The 22565-nt window shown below is 39.8% G+C and overlaps 1 protein-coding gene across 1 annotated transcript in view; it reads left to right on the top strand.

The window, feature by feature from the left end:
• ppm1e (protein phosphatase, Mg2+/Mn2+ dependent, 1E) overlaps positions 1-22565 on the top strand; it is a 44587-nt gene that overhangs the window by 657 nt on the left and 21365 nt on the right. The gene's annotated exons all lie outside the window — the stretch shown is intronic.

The raw sequence follows: 22565 nt of genomic DNA, 5'->3' as shown, positions 1-22565 counted from the left end.
TGGCTGGGTCCACATCCGATAAGCCGGGATGCCTCGCAGGATGCCAGCTTCCTGCTTCACACCATGCTGGGTGTGTCCAACACCAAGTTTAGACTATTGTCTTTTACTGAACCGTTACTAGGAAGTAAAGATGAAGCACGGTGAAACCTGCATCCACCAGGGTTGTGTGGTATGCTATTATTTTGTATTTATATATCTTGTGTTTCGCTTTTGCCTCTATTTTGCTTTTTTTTATGCCGCAAATCTACGCCAGCGGTGACGGTGCTGGAGGTCCACAAAAGGTGAACCCCTGGTTCACGACGTCATGATGGTGTAGGAGGGGGGAGGAAGCCATCGTCATCGCTGCTGAGCGCATCTTCATGCAGGCTAAAAATAACCTCCCCGGTTACGTTATTAGCCTCAATCGTTAGACTCTTAAAATCCCAGACACAGGCTGAATTGTGGCGTACTGAAATGCTGCTTTTCTGGAAATAATTCCAGTACATGGAATTTTGCACATCAGTGTCTAAGTCACGGTGGTCCTTTTAAAAAAAAAAAAAAAAAAAAAAAGAAAAGAAAAAGGGGGTTGCCAAGAAAAGATGCATTATAACAACCACATCCATACGTTATTAAGAAAGGATGCTCTAAAGAGCTGCAAAGATTATTCGATTAGTTGTCATCTATTCAATTAATGGCCAACCATTTTGATAATCGTTTGAGTAATCCTTTAAGAAAAAAAATGTCAAAATGTTTTGATTCCAGCTCAAATGTGACTATTTTCTAGTTTCTTCACTCCTCTGTGACAGTAAATTGAATACCTTTGAATTGTGGACCACCATTTTGATAATCGATTAATCGTTTGAGTAAACCTTTAAGAAAAAAAATTTTCTGATTCCAGCTTCTCAAATGTGACTATTTTCTAGTTTCTTCACTCCTCTGTGACAGTAAACTCAAAAATATATTTTGAGTTGTGGACAAAACCAGACATTATAAGACGTCATCTTGGCCTTTAGAAAACACGACACATTTTTTAAAATCTTCTGACATTTTATAGACTAAACAACTTATCTAATTATCGTTAGTTGCAGCCCTAATGCTCCACTAATCTACTTATATTATGCATGATTCTAATGAATTATTAAACTCTTCAGAGTCTTTAAAATACCTTTGCAGAGTCGGGCGGAAAGAGTTCTGCCCTAAGCTTTGCTGCCTGGCCTGGTTTTAAATCCAAAATAGGTGCAGAAACTGTGCTGGGAAGAACAGGGTGGAACTGGACTCATCTAGGGCACTGAGAGGCAAGGGGGACAACATGTATGTTTGAAAATGACTTTTACTGGCCAGTTTGCCACACAGGTCCTATGTTTGTTTGCACGTACACGTCTCAGAAGGTCAGGATGCACTCCAGCAGTGATAGAGAGCATATGTCGGTGGCAGGATGGATCATATTGAAGCCAGTAGTGCTGTCAGGTGTTTTCACCAAGATGGAGAGCAGACCTGTTGGAGCAGCCACATCCATATCCCTATTCATTCACACTAAACCCTTCATATTGTCTTTGTCACGATGTCTTTGCCAGGTTTGATTGGCTGGTGAATATAAGGTCATCTTGCACAGCGAACCAACCCCACCCCCCTCCAATTCTGACAGCACACACACATTCCCGTTTACTGTTGATGACAAACAGTGGAAAAATTAGAATAGATTTTTTAGGTTTTGTATTTAAACACATTTGGTACATTCAATGTAAACTTATATTTTCGTTTTAAATATACACCACGGCTTGATTGGGTCCAGCCAGATGTCTGAGAGAACTACTCCTTATGTTTAAAGGTCTTTCATGCTGTTTCACAATATTAACAGAAGGTTGGTCTAGGGTTAGCACTGTGGGAATATCAGCTGAACATACTATAGACTGACCCATCACAGTTTAAACATCTCCAATCTAACCACTGAGTAGACTGCAGAGGGCCCAAAGAAAAACACAACAACTCAATAACCGTTACTTGTAAAAAGGAATATATATTTCCCATTGTGGCATTTCTACTTTCACATAATTAAAGGATCTGAGTACTCTTTTCACCAGTGGAAAATAAAAATAAAGTAATTTTTGTAACAACTCTCTGGGCTCCCTGACAACTACAAGTCTTTTGATGTTAAACAGAGCTGAAACATGTAATTATTTAGTGGACAGTTGGAGTGGTGTGTGATTCCTAATGGCAGCGTTGCTTCTGCTCCTCACCCAGTTGCCACAGTCATTTAAAATGGAGTCCATCCAATCTGGCTTTGTGAAACGGTCATTAGCCAAACTTACCAAAATAACTGCAGCTCACCGCCTAAGTAAAATATCCCTCTGTCTCTCGTCCCTGGCAGGGGTAGCATCTTGTACAGTGCATTAAGCTTGTTGCAGTCTATGAATCACAGTTTGGCCTCTGTACAAGGAGCACTTTATCTCAGGGACCCTACCAGGAGATGGCTGTTCAAGCTGCTCACAAGGTCAAAAATGGGCACTCGTTTTTACTGTTTCATGAACAAAGCTTTACACTTTTTTTTTTTTTTTTTTTTTTTTTCAGCTGGTAAATTTGGATATGATGCTACAATCATGAGGAATAATCTTCTGTTCGGAATATCCCACACGGTCCCCTCCCCAGAAAAACAAGCGCATCAGTCATTTCAGTAAATGGCCAAAAACGTCATTTGATTACGTTGGAAGTAACAAAGAAAGTGACAAACAAATTATGACTCTTTTCCATCGGAAGCAAAGAAGGAAGCAGTGTGATATTATTATTATTATTATTATTATTATTATTATTATTATTATTATTATTATTATAGAGGCATAAAGTCTGTAGAGGGATGGATGTGTGGAGAGGTTGGGGTGGATGGGTAGACAAAACGTCAGATTTTAACACAGCAGATAGCTGTTCATTTTCAGTCGACAATCAACGGTAGTTTCTTTTATCCGTGACTTTTTACCGACCGTTAACAAAGTAGTTATTTTTTAGCGTGCAAACTATACCATGACTTTGGGGGTCACTTTTCTATTTTATTTTTTTTGAGAGGACACACTGTGACTCTTGTTGTAAAGAAACATTCGTAGCTGCAAGCATGTAGGTCAGCACATCTGATATACAGCATAATAATCAGCGGCCAACTAAACTCACTGCAGAGTGAGGAAAGTGTTTGATATTGGACTGCTGCGGCAAGAAAAGCACGCATGCCGGTATCTAAATTATAGTGAACTAGTGATGACTCTCCCTCATGCATGAATCACAGTCAATAATAGCCTAATTTTGCGCATGATCCATGATGATGACGTTACAGAAAAATAGAAATGCATTGCAAAAATAGCATTTTGTCAACCTTTGAAAATGACAATGGGAAAGAGGTAGTTCGTAGTGATAAACCTGCAGAGAATGATCAGCTGAATCTGCAGCTGCCCTCGGCTTTACGGAGCTTTGTAGTGAGTTTGAACTCATTGTTTTTCTGTCCGGCTGCAACTTTGCTTCTTTCGTTCTGGTTCACTCCACTGTACACGGCCTGCTCAGCAGCAAACAGCAGACAGACACAGTTAGAGACTAGCTTGTGAACACAGTGGAGCATTTAGCAGCTAAAGAGACAGATATTTCCCTCAGGAGTTGGTAGAGACCAAATATGGAGCTCAAAGAGAGAAACTATTATTCATCATCTGGTGGTTTATTTCATCATTTCCAGCAGGGATGCACCTATCAGATACTAACCTTGTTTAGGCCCTGTCTACACAAATACAGATATTTAAAAAAACAAAAAATTACCGCTACGACTTGGCTTCTCGTCCATACACAAACTAAAGGTCACTAAAATGGAGATTTTTTTAAACTCCTATTATTCTGTATCCATGTGTACCCTGACCGTATATAAAGAGAGACAACATGTCTCCCCTTCTTCCTACTATACACTAGTGAAGCCAAAATATCCTGGATACGTAATTTTGGAGCCAGTTTCTGCGCAGAAGTGATCGTACGGTGGACCGCGGTATCCAAGTCCCGCCCATAAACCCGTCTGACCAATTTCGAGTGCAGTCCCAGCTGTCAGTGATGACGCTTCACCTCGCTTTCATAGCATTAAATAACTAATAAAAAACAAACGCATCATCAGACAACAAACATCAGCGTGATACACGCTACTGCTGTTGGGTGGTACCAAAAAAAAGTATTGAGGTTAGTCCAAATAAAACATGACAATAAGAATACACTGATGTTGGTAGTTGAATATAAAAAAAAAACACACATGCACAATGCACATAATAAAAGACGATATTCCGACTAAGAAGTTTACATGGCTAATGAAAGTGAATATTCTACTCATATTCCCGTTTACATGTAGCCATGCTGTATACATGTCCAAAGAATGCCTCTAAAACCAGAATAATACCAGAATATCCTACGTGTCTTAATCGGAAAATGCTATATTTGGAAAAAGGCCTTATTCAGAATATCCAACCGGAATATGCCGTTTACATACTAGGGCTGTGCTCGATTGAAGAAATTCTTAGTCGACCAACACTCATTCAATTGTATCAACTAATCGATTAGTTGATATAATCGACAGATCTGTAAATCTGAGTTTCTCCGCAATGTATCGTGCAAAAGCACCACTTTAATTCTTGCGTTTACCAGAGATGTGCTCGTACGTTTCTTGGAAATAAGTCATTCAGCATGAAAAAAACATAAAACATGACTAATCGACTAAAGAAATCTAAGTTGACTGAGACCAAAACAACCAATTAGTCGACTAATCGACTAAGAGGGAGCAGCCCTATTACATATAATACAATATTGTCATATTCAGAATAAAAGTGGAATATTGGTGTGCATTTAAACATACTCAGTGTGTTCTTGGCGTTGGATAAAGAGGGAATCGTACGTGTTGGAGTGAAAACCTGCAGACACGTGGGCGTCAGAGGTTTACGGGTGAGAACTTTTGCTGCGTCTTGAAGCAGACTGTCGGTTCTGAGTGTTTGTGTGTTTGTGTGGTGGCCCCGCATCCTACATGGCTGTCTACTGTCGCCGTGCTGGGAGTGTGATGATGAGTTGGAGGCAGTGGCTCTGGTGATTCATCCCAACGTGTCATTAGTTTGTCTCTGGGTTGAACAGCTAATAATAGACTTCTGCAAGAAGAGAGATCCCCTGTGTGTGTGTGTGTGTGTGTGTGTGTGTGTGTGTGTGTGTGTGTGTGTGTGTGTGTGTGTGTGTGTGTGTGTGTGTGTGTGTGTGTGTGTGTGTGTGTGTGTGTGTGTGTGTGTGTGTGTGTGTGTGTGTGTGTGTGTGTGTGTGTGTGAAGAGGGGGCGGGTGAAGCACTTGGTGTGCTAGAGCGAGTTTGGGGGTGTGGACAAAGTGTGGGTGTGTGTGTGTGTGTTTGTTAACGGGGTGGGTGAAGCACTTGGTGTGCGTGTGTGCTTGTGTGCGTGTGTCTGTGCTAAAACGACGGCAGTTAGGTTATAATCCATTTTCCTCCAGGCAGCTGGGAGTCACATCCGAACAGAAGAGGATGCGGTCGACTCCCTCTAAACACTGTGTGTGTTTGTGTTTGTGTGTGTGTGTGTGTGTGTGTGTGTGTAGGGTTTACCCCCAAGTATGATTTCTATTATGCTGCTGTGTGTGTGTGAATAAAACAAGCGCACGATAGACGATTCCGGGCTGTAGGCAGAAGCAGAGGAGAAGCTGCCATTACTGCACCTCATCTGTAAATCCTGCATCTCACACTGTAAATTACATAAATTGTTTTACTTTTTAAGTGCTTTCCGTTAAAAAATAAACTGTCCAGCAGATCCTGTAGAAAATACATCAACGCTGACATCAAACGCCATTAAAATGAAGGTTATAATCTACAAAACAAACTTTTCAATGAAATTTTGTCATTTTATGTATTATTTTTTTTTGAACAGACAATATTAAAAGTCTCAAAGACAGACAATATCCACTTGCTGATGTAACATTTTGCCCACTGACACTTTTGGTGAACTATTTTCATTGTAAAAAATAAGAAACATTTGAAACACTTTTGTATTACATCGTTAAAAGGATTTTTGTAGTGCAATTGCTCTAAGGAGAATTGTCTGTAAATTATAGTGTGGTCTAGACCTACTCTATCTGTAAAGTATCCTGAGATAACGTCTGTTATGATTTGACACTATAAATAAAGTAAAATTGAATCAAAAATGTAACTAATACTAATTACTAATGTAACCCAAAAGGCAACCGGTTACAACAGGCTATTAATGTTAAAAGCATCCATTCAGCAGACTGATCTCATAAAGTGGCGTATGTATGACACGCCAATTCGTATGCCGTTTTTGCGTGTTATCAATACGCATATTAGCTTTCTTAGCGTGTTTATCAATGCCCGTTCAGCTGCCATTGACCTACATTATGTGTGAATTTTCGCCCGCGTGTGGCGATTGTCACCTGTTTTTTTTCATTTGTTTTGGTAATTAATTTGTTTTTTAAACCTCCCAATGTTTATTTCCATTTTTTTGTGTTACTAAAGCCTTTCCCAATGTTCTTTTCCTAAACCCAACCTTTTTATTTTCTTCTTTTTTTACACACGTGTGACGTTGTTCTCGCGATAGTACACCACGTTCTCGCGATAAGACGCCACGTGGCGTGTATGTTTACATCCGCTGTATACAGCGTAGACATACACGTAGAAAAGCTCAAAATGCGTACAGATAACACGCCACTTGGCTTTAGGAAAGTTGCGTGTATGTTTACGCAAAGTCATTACGTCACGTTGTATTATGCTATGAAACTGAAAATACAAAATCAAGATTGCTTTGAACTCGTCCCGGTGATCGACACATCTGGGTGATGCCGTCGAATGTGCGTTAGCACGTCCGACGTGTTTCCACCCCCCCCACACACTCTCGCTCCGTTGCTGTTGTAGCTGACCGGGAACCCACATATGTTGCTTACGGTGCACGAATAAATGTTTCTGGGCAGAACTTGCGCGTGTGAGGGGTGTGAGGAGCGTAGGGATGGTGATGGCGCAGTGGATATAACACATGCCTTTGGTGTGGGAGACCTGGGTTCGATTCCTACTGCGATACATCAACCAATGTGTCCCTGAGCAAGGCACTTAACCCCTAGTTGCTCCAGAGGACTGTTACCTCTGACATAAATAATACATTTTAAGTCAGCTAAATGACATGTAATGTAATGTGTGAACTCTAGTTCTGCATTACGTTCATTCAAATCCACATACCGTGTATTCTGCGTGCAGTGGACTGCGACCCCTGCACTTTTGACTGTTCTGCACAAATACACAAGCTGTTACAGCCTTAGTATCCTAGTAGCCCTAAAAGACAGATGACATCGTTCTTTATTCTATGAAGTTAAAATGAAATTTGAGTTTGTCGTAAAGAAACTTCTCAGTAGTCTGATGTCACTGACACTGTTTGTACGACTGCTGATGAATTGATGATGACTTGAAGAGGAGTAAGAGGGGGAGTTAAATCACCCTACACACACACACACACACACACACACACACACACACACACACACACACACACACACACACACACACACACACACACACACACAGAGAGAGAGAGAGCTGATAGATAGTAATTGAGGGGAGAGCCTTTCTAGACCTCATTAAACTGAAATGTCTCCTGCAGCTGAAAAGAACTAGGGGGTAGATCCGGCCACACACACACACACACACACACACACACACACACACACACACACACACACACACACACACACACACACACACACACACACACACACACACACACAAGAGAGTAGGTGGTGTTAGAGGAGCTGTTGGTGACTGATTTAATAAAGTATAAACCACTGTAAAGATGCGACATGGATGTTGTCTTGTCCCCCATTTTTTTAACCTAATTAAGCTTACCTTCAGGGGAATTTTGTCGACTTTAGAGCTGAAACATTCAGTTGGTTAATCGATCAGTTGATAAACAGAATATTAATCTGCAACTATGTTGATAATCAATAAATGTTTTCAGTTTGGACTGTTGGTCAGACAAAGGAAGGGATTTTAAGATGCCATCTTGGGCTCAGAACAGAACTTGACTATTTTTTACAATTCTGATATTTTATGGACAAAATGATTGATTACATTAGAAAAAGAATCGTTAGTTGCAGCCCTAGATCAGTCAGTGGTACGGAGTACATTTAATCAAGTACTGTACTGTCCCTGAAACCACGTATCTCCAGATGTGTTGATGTTGAATGTTTGTGATAAACTGAAGGATGAAGTCTTCCTTCATGTGTTGAGGATATTCTCCTACTGCTTAAGATAAATAAAGTCTTTAAAAAGCCTCTCGGATCAGCTGATAAAATGCTGAAAACAGGGCTGATATTCTGACACCATGAAAAGTTGTAAAACTTTTTAGAGATACGTGGTTCTCAGAGGACAGCAACGCTACAAACATATGATGATCTTATAGAATATGATGCATTGCAGTAGATTAAACTAGCCTACAGTCTACAGCAGTAAAATGCAACACACATGAATGCAGCATGGATAGTAAGCCAGAAACATCAGATAGGATAAAACACTTAACTGCATAATGAGTGCTTTGACTTTAAGTACATTTAGCTGATAATACTTAGGTTTTAAATGCTTTGACTTGTAGTGGAGTGTTTTCAAATTGTGGTATTAGTACTTTTAATGCAGTAAAGGAGCTGATTACTTACTTATAGTATTATTTTTGTTATGTTAATTGTTATTTCCAAAATGGTTAAAGAGGCTAGCGTTTTATATATATATATAATCATATATATATATATATATATATATATATATATATATATATATATATAACCCTACTTTGTTTTATTAAGATGAATTAATCATTCAGTGATTGTTGGACCATTATTAGTCATGTCCTCTAGTTTTAAGTCGAGTGCATGCTTTGTTTGGAACAATCAAAGCCCTCCAGGGATTTTGTTAATGAGGACTTCCCTCAGGCTGTCCTGCAGAATTGGGATACTGCACTCCTGGCCAGCATTCACACTTAGCTGGTGCACCTGAAAATTAGTGTCCCTTTCATCTGTATTAACACAAAGCAATTTGCACAGAATAAAGGCAGATTAATTAATGAGCAATAAAAACATTTCTGAGCAGCAAAATGGCATTTGTCATCAACGCTGATGCTGATTTTGGATTCATTACATAATGAATGAAATACGAATCAAATAGGCACAAGAGATGTATTTCTTCATATTGTGTGTGTGTGTGCGCTATGTAGTAGTTTTAATCCTCTGTGGAACACATGTATGTGATTTTTGTCCTCCGACCCCATAATCACAGCCCCAAATACCTCCTATTGTCACAGCACACTTGTAGTTGTTCTACTTAATGATTTTAATGTTACGTCTATGGTGGCAGCAAGCTTTTTATTTTTAAGGGGCATCTGTGGGTTTTCATGTGCACAACTTTGGCTACATCTCTACTACGTTCTAATTTTCAAAGCAGTGTTTTGAGACAAAAAACGATCTCCGTGGACACAACAGTTTTAGCTCCTGTTGCACAACTAATCTCCTTCCATATTAACACGTCTGACAATGCATATCACAGGACTATTTGCATACATTGGGCATGCGTGTGCCGGTGTAAACAGGAAGCAGATTGTCCGACATTACTCTGCGGTTGAAAATCATGGATGTAGAAATTGAAAATACTTTGGAGAAAGAACAACGATGGTGAAAGTAAGACCGAGGATTTAATTTGCTTGGACCGACGACGAGGTGGAACAGTTACTAAAGGTATGTAAGCCTACCTAACCGATAAGACTGACTGACGGGTTTCGTTGTTTCCAAAGGTCTCCGTTTGTGCCCGTCCAGACTACAAAGCAACCCCGGAGTTTTCTAACCAGAACGAGGCAGCAGTGTTTCCAAACGTCTCCGTTTTAGGGGCTCGGAAATGACCGAGTAGTGTGGAAGCGAGGCGTTAACGCAGCAAAAGATTTGTTTTTAAGCGGGAAAAATTTGGTAGTGTAGATGTAGTCTTTGTTTGCTGTGGATAATGAAAGAATACACATGCAGTAGTACACTTGGTTTTGTAGTAGGCTGGGGCTGTGTTGTCTCTTAAGAACCAGCTCTTGTATTTTGAAGTTGGCTAACATGCTTTACTTTCTGAGGAACTGTGTTTTTATCACTCACATCCCCTTGGAATATTAATTGTGTCCCACTTGTGCACCACTTTGTCATTATTGATGATTCTGCTGTAACACAGAACGGTCCTATGGAGAATGACTCTGTAGTAAAGACTTAATATGAAGACTGCTGAAGGTGTAGCGAGGGTGACTTTTAGAAAGTCTTCTAAGCAGAGGAGAAAGTGGCCTATCCATCCCAAGTGCATAAATACATTTTCTGAATAATACCAATCAAAAAATACGGCCGACCTGAACAGACCCTAATGGAGAGAACACCAGAGTCCGTATCATGATGCGCTTGGTTTGGATCAATCAAAGTACATTTCCAGGATACGCGCCGGATGACAGGCTTTGGCCCTCCGCTTCTGCTCTCTGTGTGCGTTGCCCTTCTCAAAATCCCTTCGCTACGGGAAACAATTTTCAAGCTACACGCTGAAAATAAGTTTTGAAGAAAATTTGGATCGTGCAACAAGGCAGGCGTGCTTGGTTCTTTCAGGGAATGATTGTAAAGATTTACAAAGAATATGTTTACGGCATTAACAATCTAACTGGGACATTTTAGGACCGTTTGGTGGGATTTTTTTTCTCCCTATCCCAGAATATACGTATGTGTGGTGTAGCCAGACCTTACTCTACAGCGCTGTGGAGATAGGTCTGGTAATGACGCACTATCAATGATCAAGCAGCCGCAGTCCAAAAGAGAAGCAGCAATAACACTAATGTACTAAGAATATATAATATATAATATATATAAAGTCATACATCCTATTTACAAAAATAACTTTTTTTATGTGCTTCAAAGAATAGTTTATAGAAGTTCTATTTTTACCTAACCCGATGTGCCAGATGGTTTGTTAACACAGAACCATCTGCGAATCCGTCACTGGAAACTGTTTATAAAAGGTCGGGCACTGTCAAAAAAAATACCTGGCAGGCGATTGGATGAACCATCTCTCTATCACGTCCGCCATTGTTGTTTTTGAACGAACATTCGCGGCCGTCCCACACACCTAAAACCACGGCGTAGTTGGCAGCAGCTCCTCGCTGGACGCCGATTGGTTCGGTGAGCTGGTAGTTCAGACACAAACGCATTACTTGAAGCCTGACAGGAAGAGAGAATCCAGCTGCCGTGCGAGGTAAAGTCTCGCCTTTAGCACCAACAATAAAACATTCTGTAGTCAACTGGCTGTTAGATGGACAGACAATTTTCTAACCAACTTGATGTTTTTAGGGCTGTCCTCGACTAAAGAAATTTTTAGTCGACTAACACTTATACGATTTTGTTGACTAATCGATTAGTTGATTTAATTGACAGAGCTGTGTGCTTTGAGAGGTGGTTAAGACTAGAAAAGCCCAATATAAATGTAGTTGATTAACCATCTGTAAAACTGAGCTTCTCCACAATTAATCCTGCAAAAGCACCACTTTAAATCTTGTTTTTACCATAAATGTGCTCATAAGTTTCTTGGAAATAAGTAATTAAGCATGAATAAGCATGAAAAATGACTAATCGACTAAAGAAATCTTAGTCAACTAAGACCAAAACGACCGATTAGTCAACTAATCGACTAAGAGGTGGCAGCCCTAGATGTTTATGTATCAACAAAAAGAAGTAATTTAATAGCATGAATCTTTTACATAGGCTACTGATTTCCTAGAATAATTTTCTCCTGTGGTGATCAGGATGTACAACGTGACACACAGACCCACGGCAGTAAAACGCGACATTACCCGACCAAACTAAATTGGTTAGAGAGAGACCGAGGGAATGACATGCAACAATGGTCCCGGCGTTGTCGGATATAGTGGTTCATAGAATGGCGCCTCAAGCTTTTCATTTAATAAAAGAGGTCCATTAGCCTTCAACCAGCAGGATGAAGCTGTATACATGGAGCAGAATCTTGAGTTCATCTGACAATATGTTCCCGTTTTCTGCTTTAATTAGAAAATCAAAAGGTCACGGCCAGAGCAGACCCAGCAGATGCTTCACGCACAGTGTCGTAGAGAGAAGTACTGTGTGTACGATCCAGAGTGAAGTTGCAGTCCAGAGCTCAAATTGGACTTTATCTGCAGTGAGCAAATGTTAGACGATTTCGTCACTCCTCGGCAGACAAATCAGACCATCCGCGGAAGTCCCTCATGTACTGTCTCAGAATCAAGTGACCTCCTTTTTGAGCTGAACTAGTTTCAAAGACAAAGGATACGGTTATCATCTCATTCAATGTACATTTAAAAAAAAAAAAAAAAGCTTCAGACTGACACCACTCTTGGGAAAGCTGCCTCTCCCCAACAAAAAAGCATTTCTGTGAGCAGACAAAGCTTTAAATTAAAGTCAACATAGGCTCCGGCACAGAGAGAGTGATTAACATGGAATATTTTGAAAGTCCTGGTTTTTCACGATGCCATCTGTCTGTCCACTGGCTTTTCATTGTTTAATCAGAGCAATATGAAACCAGGAGAGTTGATCCCCTGGAGATATACATCCGTTGAGGCTTCTGGGAAGTAACTGTATGGCTTTCTAGAGCACCTCTGAAAATTGAGGCTGCTCTGTCAGCCTCCTTTTTAAAGAGGGGGGTTTTCTGTGACTTTGAGGCATACTGTCTTAGAAAAACGCCAGCCTGGTAATGCACACATAACAAAGTCAGTACTGGAAGCCTTTTGGGAGTGACCAGTGCTTATATTTTATATTTTCTTCAACATGTTTTGGGTGTTTTAACACCTCAACCTTGGTTTGGCAGTTTTTTTCTCAGTCCAGTCATCTATAAAAACTTCTTCTCCTCTTTTGTCTCCTAGCTCTGGTCCGTCCAAGCCTTTTGAAATTAGTTGCAGGAGTAATCCTTTAATCAGAGTGTCTCACTGGGATTACCACAGAAGCCAGTCTCAGTTACCGCCCTCCACCACCACTGGCAATTTTTGAGCCTGCATTATTTAATTTACATCCTCCAGCAAGTACAACCATGAAAACAATTATGGTAAACAATATGTACAAATGTGACTTAGCCCGCTGCAATGTCAGTGTAATAAACACTTTGTCTTGCGATGTCAGAAAATAACTTTATAAAGAAAGCCTCTTCATGTAGACGAGTGTAATTGTATTTGTTAATTAAAGTGTTAAATAATAGTAATCAGGTAATAATTGCATTTGATTTTACATCAGTTCACCGTGGCTAAAAAGAGCCACTACTAGCATAAATCACAGACGAATCTCTGGGTGAACTGTCGGCTGTCGAATTGTATTTTGGGTAATGTAGGCGCCAGGTTTTGACAAGAAAGGTTTGGAAAAAAAAAAAAAGACGATTTCTGCGGTTTGGCTGCATCAATTTAAATACTTTTTAAAATTCTTTTTATGATTCATTATTCAGTCTGACTTTGCCTTTTTTCTCTTTTTTTGGGGTCAAAAGAGATCAGAAATCAGATCTGAAAGAACTTAATGGAGTTGTACTGTGTGTACATGAAGGTGTTCAATCATTTGACATACCATCCTTTAAATGGGGATTTAGGGCTATCCCAGCATGCACTGGGGAGACGGCAGAGACACAGTCACGACAGTTTTGGAGTCTCCTATTCATCAGAGCTGTGGGAGGAAGGAAGAGCACCCGGAGGCAAACCATGCAAATACAGGGAGAACATGCAAACTCCACACAGACAGGAAACTAGAGCCCTCTTGTCGTGTGCTACAAGCTATTATACTGCTTCACACACAATAAATCTTGCAGTTTAAAAAGGGACACTACTTTTTTAATTTTTTAACCTAAAATCTGTGTCTGTGTGCTGAAGTATAGAAAAACAAACTCATGACGTATAAACTGGCCTCTGTAACTCAAAGTAAACTCTCATTCAGCTTTCCTTGCATCTGTCTTTTGGAGAGGAAAAAAATGAAGTGTGTTCGTGGTGTTTACGTTTCATATTCTTAGACAAATTTGCATCAACTTGTTGCTACAAGAAATCGAAACCTTTTTGATTTTGACTAAAACTATTTATTTGTCAGCACAGAAAAAAGTACGAACAAACTCCATATGTATGAAATTCACCAACACTCTATTTAAGTAATATAACAATATTTGCTGTCGAAAAACTCCGCTAGCTGGCGCGACAAAAGGTAAATCGTCATGCAGCGAAAATGACTACAAACAAATAAAGATTGTGGTTTAGATTTAAACACCAGTTCCCTTAACTAGTACTCTCGGGACACGAACATGCGTTTCGTGGGTGAAAGTCTTGTGTTTTCTCCGGGACACGAGCTCCGCTAACCTGCCTCAAAAACGTTGAATACATACGAATTACAGTGCATTACTTTTTCGAAGCTTTATGTTTAAATGGTTCATGAACAGCTAGTTGCAGGTTGACAGCAGCGGCAGGAACTATTACAGTCCACTTATACAGTCCGTAGTTGGTTCATGGTTTATAACTTTGTAACACTGGACTGTGAAGAATGAGAGTCATCCGTCTTTCCAGCAATGGCTCTCAGTGAAGTCTCTAAAACAGGCGCCTTAATTAATTTCAGCTCTGGAGAGGCCCCATTTTTGGAAGTGCAATGACCTTCAAAAGTGTGCAGTGTCCTCCTTTCCCTCTCACAGCTTTATGGATCGACACTTCTGCACAAGCTGTTCCACTCTGCTGCTGCTCCAAAGTGCCAGGCTGTCTTTGTTCACACAAGGTGCCCATTAATTCAGATGATGAGTCACATGTTTGTGGAGCTGAATGCAAAGCAGTTCAGCACTCGTTATAGTCCAGGGTCCTCTACCTATCTGACCTTGAAAAATGTATTTTAAAGCTGCTGAATAGGTGGAGAGAAGCGCAAGATAAGCCTAAATCAGCCACACACAGAATCATGTGTTTTTGTCACGGTAAAGAGTTTATGTTTAACTGTAATTTAACCAATTTTTCGGCTTTATTGTACATTAATGTAAGGCTGTCTAACGTCACTGTTGGGTGAAAACCCTATATGTCCAAAACTGTTGTTTTTTAGGAAATGAAAAAGGCAAAAAATAAAATAAAAAATGAAAACATTTTATTGAGCTATTTACCTCAGACAAAATCACCCATCACTGTTTAAATATTTGTAAAACCAACACAAGGACATAAAGGGTGACCAATAGCATCAATTATGGGAAAAAAAAGACAAAATATAATGATAAAAGGTTTCTGCTCTACAGCTACAATGAAGAACAATAAATAGGTCATAAATTAAATCGGCTCACTATTTTATCAAATCGAGTCTTTCATTGCCAGACCCTCCTCCACGGCGCTGCGGAGGAGGGTCTGGCGAGTCCACACAGCATTCCGGGACGGGAGAAAAACGTGCTCTGGTTTATTGGCATTTCTTTAAACCAATCACAATCGTCTTGGACGGAGCCACGGCGCCTCTGCAAAATAGCCTTGGGAAGGAACTTGTTTTGGTGGAACATGTGTACGCTTAAAAGTTGTTTTAGTCATGCAACAGAAAACTCTTCTTTACAATCTTTAGATTGTCTAAATAGCTGTCTGGATTTACCCTGCAGAGATCTGAGGAGCAGTTAACCATAGTCCTCACAAATCCACCGGATTTGAGAACGCCAACACAAAGAAAGAGGAAGGCAACGGACATCCGAGCGAAAAAAGAGGGACATCCGGCGGAATTTTTGGCGGCACCGGAGAAATCCCGGAAGTGGAACGTCGTGGATATAGACTATCAAATCAGTAGCTCTGTAGTTAAAGGTGACACTATCTCTTATTTAATTAAATTTTTATAGGATTTTAGGTGACAAAATTGATGACTGATTACTTTATTGAACTGTTATGTTAAGTCTGCCCTGTACGTGGTGCTAGAGGGAAGCAGCGGGGTGGGGTCATTAAATGAAAGGTTTTACTCTTTTAAGTAGGGGCTGCAACTAATGATTATCTTTAATATCGATTCATCTGTCAAACATTTTTACCAGTAATCTTTTAATCGTTTAGTCTGAAAGAGAGAAAAATGGCCATCACAAGTTCTCCGAGCAAAACTTGCTCGTTTTGTCTGTCGAAAACCAATTTACGATTTTATAAAACCGAGCTTAACTGCACATATTCACATTTTAGAAGATGAAAGATTAGAACATGGACACAGTGTGTAGTGTATTGAGAGGGGACCCCCTAACACCTGTTACACAGCTGAACGGCATGCTGGGTACAGCTAGCTCTCGGTCGCCAGCTACAGTACATAAAAATATGATATGATGACAACAGATGAAGAAAGAGAGACCGGAGATGTCCCATTGTAGCAAACTCCAAACATTTCAAGATTCAGTGATATATCTTTCAGAATGAATACTTGTGTTTCCAGAAATAGCCTGGTCCCAAATAAGCTAGCTAAATAAGCGGTTCTCCAGAAAGCTGAAACTGGAGGCAAAGCAACCATCTGGTTCTTTCCTATGCTGAGCATGAAAACCAGACTCTTAAAAATACTGAAAAGATTACATAAAAAAATTAGCTGCTTGAAAATATCTATGATTTTATTTACAAAGGATTTTAAATTGAATTTAAGTTTGTTAAGCATTACAAGGGCGAGGCTACATTTATTTAGGAGACGTTTCACAACAGCTGTTTTCTGCCAGTAAGCAGAGAGAGGTTCACAATCAAGGAGCATTTTTGACCTCTAAGCAATTTAATACTCTGTTGAAACAGATGGTTGGGAAAGGATCAAGTCAGCACGTTGAGGCTTGAATTTGACATTTCTTTTAAACACTCAAACATTTGACTTTTGACAGCTTTGAAGGAAATCTTGTGACTGTGGTGTGCCGGGGCTACATGTCGATGTAGAATATCAAGGTATGAGAAATGAGTCCATTACAGAGAAAATGTTTGAATCCTGGCTGTTTTTAACCAACGTGTCTGCAGCAGAGAGGATGAACAGGCCGGGGGGCAGGACAGTAGATGTGTTCAGGTCAAGGCTGGCGAAATTCTATTATCAATTTTAAATGTCAAATGATCCCCCAAAAAATACCAAAAACCAACAATGACTTTATCCTACTAATCCATATCTCCTTACTGTGCTGTAGATCTCCATACATCCACAGCTGAAAATAGCCCCAACTAAATCGCTGATTAGTCTTTGTTTACTGGTGTATTAAAGCCATGCGTAGCCTATAGCGTCAACTTCTGACCAAACTACGCTGTAGTTCGCTGTATTCAGTCTAATCCGGTTGATGAAAACGCTTTCAAAAGTTTGCTTAAAATTAGCTTGACAATTGAATGGAAACACGGCTACGGTTATGAGACTCACAGTTGGCAACCAAACAGAGGAACGTCTGCACTTAATTGTATCGCGTAGTGTATTTAGTGTACAGCATAGTTTTGCGGGCTGCCATTTGAAAATAAAAAATCTGGGGTACCAGGTACTATCCACAACTTTCGCGCGTGAAAAACAAAACAAAAACGAGTCGATAAGAGTCGAGACAAGCCATACCATGCAGTGCAGTATTTCCTTTAGGATTCTTTTTTAGCAGTGGGAGCACTAAATAGTCTAAATAGTTCTACTTGTTGTTAAATTGGGTACATTGTGTCGGCATGATAATTTAAAAAAGCATCCGCAACTACATTTCTTTTGTACAGCCCTATGTCTGATACCGTGGTGGCAGAAATTTTGCTGTGGTGGGCCGCCACTACAAAATCAACATAGAGGAAACACTACAGTGGAAAAAGGGTGTTCTACTGCTCAAGACGTGGCAATTAACGCATTGCTGACACAGAAAACACTAATTATGTAAAAATTGGTAAAAAATGATTACATTAAACAAGAAACTTCCAGAGATAGTTAAGTTCAGGGCATGATGTGGCTCGCCCCAATCCACCAATAATCCAGCTGGTAGATTACATAATACTGCCTTAAGGCTTTGTGCAGAGTAGCGCTGGGTCTGCTCAAAAACCTCAGAGGGAATAATTACATGCAACTTCTCCAGTACACTGTGGAGGCTGAGCAGAGGCTGGAGGCTGATCTGGAAACTGACTACACTACAACAGAGACACAACACAACCATTTCAAAACGCCTCATTGTTCTTGCAGTGTGTCACCTTTTAATTCTCCAGTTGCTGTCACGTCTTGTTGAAATAGTAGACCCACTGCCTACACATCTCTCAAGAGATGTACTGCAGGTTGTGTGGAGGTTTTCTTTCTAATTTTATGACGGATTAGACACGCCTCTCTGCAGCCAACATTGTGCACTTCATCGTTAAGTGGAACACGGCATCGCAAGTGCATGCAGCAGCACTCTGTGACGTCTGCAGTCACAAGTCGCTCCATCATTTCCTCGCTGTTTGAAGTGCACAGTGTTACATCAGCAGGGCTCCCAAAAACATCCAGAGGTGTACTTTGGTTAAAACCCGCTGAGAGGGCAAAACACACTTTTTGTTGACATCTGCTGGTCTTCAGCTGCTGGATAACCACGCTGATTAGTTTTTACCGTTTACCGAAGATGTGTACAAGTAAAAGTCCTGCATTGAAAGTTAAAATGTAGTTTGAAAATGTAGTTAAAGTATTAAAAGTATAAAAATGTCCCCTGTGACTGTTATACTATTATATATTCTATCATTAGATTATTATTACTCAGCATTAATGTAAAAGCAGGTTTTTACTGTTGGAGTTGGTTGAGCTGGAGCTCATTATAAAACTATTAACTAATGATTATTTTCATTATGGATTCATCTGCTGATTATTTTCTCCATTAATCGATTGCTTGTTTGGTTTCTATGATTAGTGAAAATAGCGAGAAGTTACGTCACAATTACCCAGAGTTCAAAGTGACACCTTCACAATGTTTGTTTTGTCCAACCAACAGTCCAGACCTCAACATTATTACTTATACATCAACGTTATTCACATTATATAAAAGGAAAAGCAGATAATCTGATCATTGCTGGAACCTTGAAATGTTTTTACATGTAAAATGACAAAACAATGAAAATAGTTAATCAATTAATCTACTAATCGTTTTAGCTGTACTCAGCTGTACATTTTTTGCGCAAAAAAATCTTAATTTATAAAGTACCTACAGCTGTCACATAACAGATATTTCCTGCTGAGATGTAGTGGCATAGAAGTGTAAAGTGTCATGAGAAGAAATACTCCAGTAAAGTACCTCTAATCTGCACTTACAATATTTGAGTAAATGTACTTTGTTACATTCCCCCACTGGTGAGACAACACATCTGTACAGAACCACTTTTGTTCTAAACATTTTTGACCTATTTCATGCCGTGTTGATGTGTTTGTATGACAGCAGTCATTATGTTCATTATGTTCACATCAACAACTACAGCTCTACGCAGTCTCCACTCGGGGGGTGTTGTTATTAAAGAATATGTCTCATGTTAATCTGTGTTTTTCTTATAGTCCACAAATCCAACAAAAAGAAGAAAACCAACAATGAATTGATGCTACTAACAAGTAGCGTCTGTGTAGCCAAAGACTGAGACCTCTGTCACATAGAGCCCCATTGTGAGACAAAATAAAACCCACTTCAATGAGCCACACTGTTACACTGGGTGACATGTTCCTTCATTACAATGAACACACACACACACACACACACACACCAACGCGGTAACATGACTTTGCCTAAACAGACACTTTCTTAAGCCAAGTGGCGTGTTATCTGTAGGCATTTTGAGCTATAGGAGTGTATGTCTACGCTGTACACAGCGAACGTAAACCTACGATCCTCCAGGGTGTAAGTCCTGTGTTTGACCCTCCACCACTCCAACAAACTTCCCTTTGCAGATTTTCGCCGTTTCATACTACTCCCTACGGGGTAAATTCACACGCAATCGCAAGGTAATGTACGTCAATGGAGGCCAAACGGCGTTGATAAACACGCTAAAAAGCGAGCATGCGTCTTTATAACGCGCCAATAATGGCATACGAATTGGCGTGTCATACATACGCCATTTCATGAGATCAGTCTGCACACACACACACACTCTGTAATTTACTTTGACCTAATCCCACATACACCGTCCTGCTGCTCCTAGATGCATATAACCCTGCCTACGCATAAAGACGGAAAAAAGCCTCTCAGATCAGCTGGGAAATGCATCATCACAAAGCTGAAAACCGCTGTTTTTCTGACACTTTTGACTTTTTAGAGATACGTCAGTGCATAGCGACGCTACAAACATATGATGATCTTATAGGATATGATGCGTTGCGGTAGATTAAACAACAGTTCCCAACAGTATAATGGAGTTAAAAATTAGCACAACATTGTACATCTACAGCAATAAAATGCTGATAATACATACATACTTTGGTAAGATTGTAACCTTGGTTGAGTTGACAAAGATCAGTTTAGATGAAGCATCAGTGGATTCCTACCGCTTACCATTAGATAACCAGAAAGCCAAGCAGCAGACTAGGCCGTGTGTGTGTGTGTGTGTGTGTGTGTGTGTGTGTGTGTGTGTGTGTGTGTGTGTGTGTGTGTGTGTGTGTGTGTGTGTGTGTGCGCGCGCGCTAAGGAGACAAATTTATTCATCAGTCATTTGAAAGCCATCTTAGGAGGAGAAGCAGTAAAATGCTTTGATTTAAGGGTTACTGGCGCTCTCTGTGTTATGTAATCCTGTTATGCCCTCTTGAGAATACTGTGCTCACATAACCGCAGTTGTTAGAAACACACTAAATTCAATGTTTTTCCTTCAACCACATTTTGTAAAATTGGATAAAAATAAATATTTGGGATTGGAAAGAGCCAGAGGATATTCCCTCCCTTTCTTTTTCTAGAAAGGGAGGGTTTAACATGAGGGATGTCTGGTACAAGACATATCAATAGAGCTGTGTGCGTTCCAGTACATCTACACTCTCACCTCCACTTGGCACAGAAAAGGTTCAATATTTAGAATAATGAAGTGGGAGCCTGTTCTCCGGGTTTGGCAACAGGACGGCCGACACGATTTACTGTCAGTCACTCACTTCTGTGTTGCTATAGAGACAACCTTGTTGCTCCATACCGGGGCTAATTCTGTAGAAAAGAACAAGCTTGTAGAAAGCAAAAAAAAAAAAAAAAAACATGGCTGCATGCATGAGTCATCTGCTAACACATACACTCAGAGCTCTCCAGTTTTATCACTGCGAGCAGCCTGTCAAAGCCCCCCTGCACGATTATTGTAGCTAAACGCACCACACGAGAGAACAGAAGCAACACCAGACTGTGTTAAAGACCACCCGTCAAAGCTGCAGCCCTGGTACGTTTTAACCAGGGGGGGCCTGGGGGTTATGTTGTGAGAATTGGACGGAAAATAATATAATTAATCAACAACTATATGGTTAGTATATCACGGCTATAAACCAATCAGATTGATTGATTTGAGCTACCCGTTTTCATAATAACTAAATATATCACTGTAAACTGTGGTATTAAATGCGTTCAAAAAGTTCAACAAATATTCGGAATAAAATTGTTTAGCGTACCTCAATAGTAATAAAAGAAGAAGAGCATTTCATTGTTGTTTTCTTTACTTTATTCATCTTTAATGGCAAATTGTAACATTTTATGTTTTATAGCATAAAATGTGACTAAATTTGGATGTGGCTGTAATGAGGAGATCATATTGTGTTTTTGTGTCGAGATCCTTTAAATCTTAACACTGTTTTCTTTGATTTTAAATATTGAAATCATGACTCTAGCCAGAACCAGCTTTTAATAGTATTTTATTTATAACTTGTTGTCAAACGATTGTGAAAGTGCACTCCAACATTTGATCTTACTTTGTGTTTATTATTTAAACATTTGAATATATTTTTCATAGGATTTATTATAAGGGGAATTCAAAAAGTTCAAACGGGAATTATAAGTATTATGAGAAATTTCACAGTTCTAGGTGTTTCACTCTTGATTTGTTTAACTGTTTTACAGTTTTTTAACCTCACATCTTTCCAAAAGCCTATGAGTAATCATGTTAAATACTCGTGATTTCAATATTGACCAAAATAACTGTGATTATGATTTTTTTCTATAATCAAGCAGTGCTAATCTTTAGCCTGCTATGCTATACATAAATACATACAGTATATAAAGCAATTTGTCCTTTACAAAGTGTTGAGTTGATTCTCTGAAATTTTGGGGTCTCTTATTGTGGTCTTTGTTCTTGTGAGCTGTGTATGTGGGTGTGCATGTATTTACCACCGTAGTTATTTTCAAATATTCTAATTAAAATGAAGAGAAAGACTGAAGAAAAGCCACAGAACACTTTGTAAAATAGAGTCTGGTGAAAAAAGCATCACTACAGATGTATGATTTTGATTACCAGTTGGCACAGCGCTGGTCGTTGATCTAGTCTGTGGTGTTGTTGCAGTGTGATGGTGTGAACTGAGATTAAGCTCTCCTTTAAGCCTCCTCCGCTCCACATGACCTCACTGTGATGCACAAGCCACGGGGAACCGCCATTGGTGCGCCATGTGTTCTCCTGCGTGACCT

This window comes from Perca flavescens, chromosome 13 (genome assembly GCF_004354835.1).
Source record: "Perca flavescens isolate YP-PL-M2 chromosome 13, PFLA_1.0, whole genome shotgun sequence".
NCBI lineage: Eukaryota > Metazoa > Chordata > Actinopteri > Perciformes > Percidae > Perca > Perca flavescens.
This window is presented reverse-complemented; position numbering and strand designations above follow the sequence as displayed.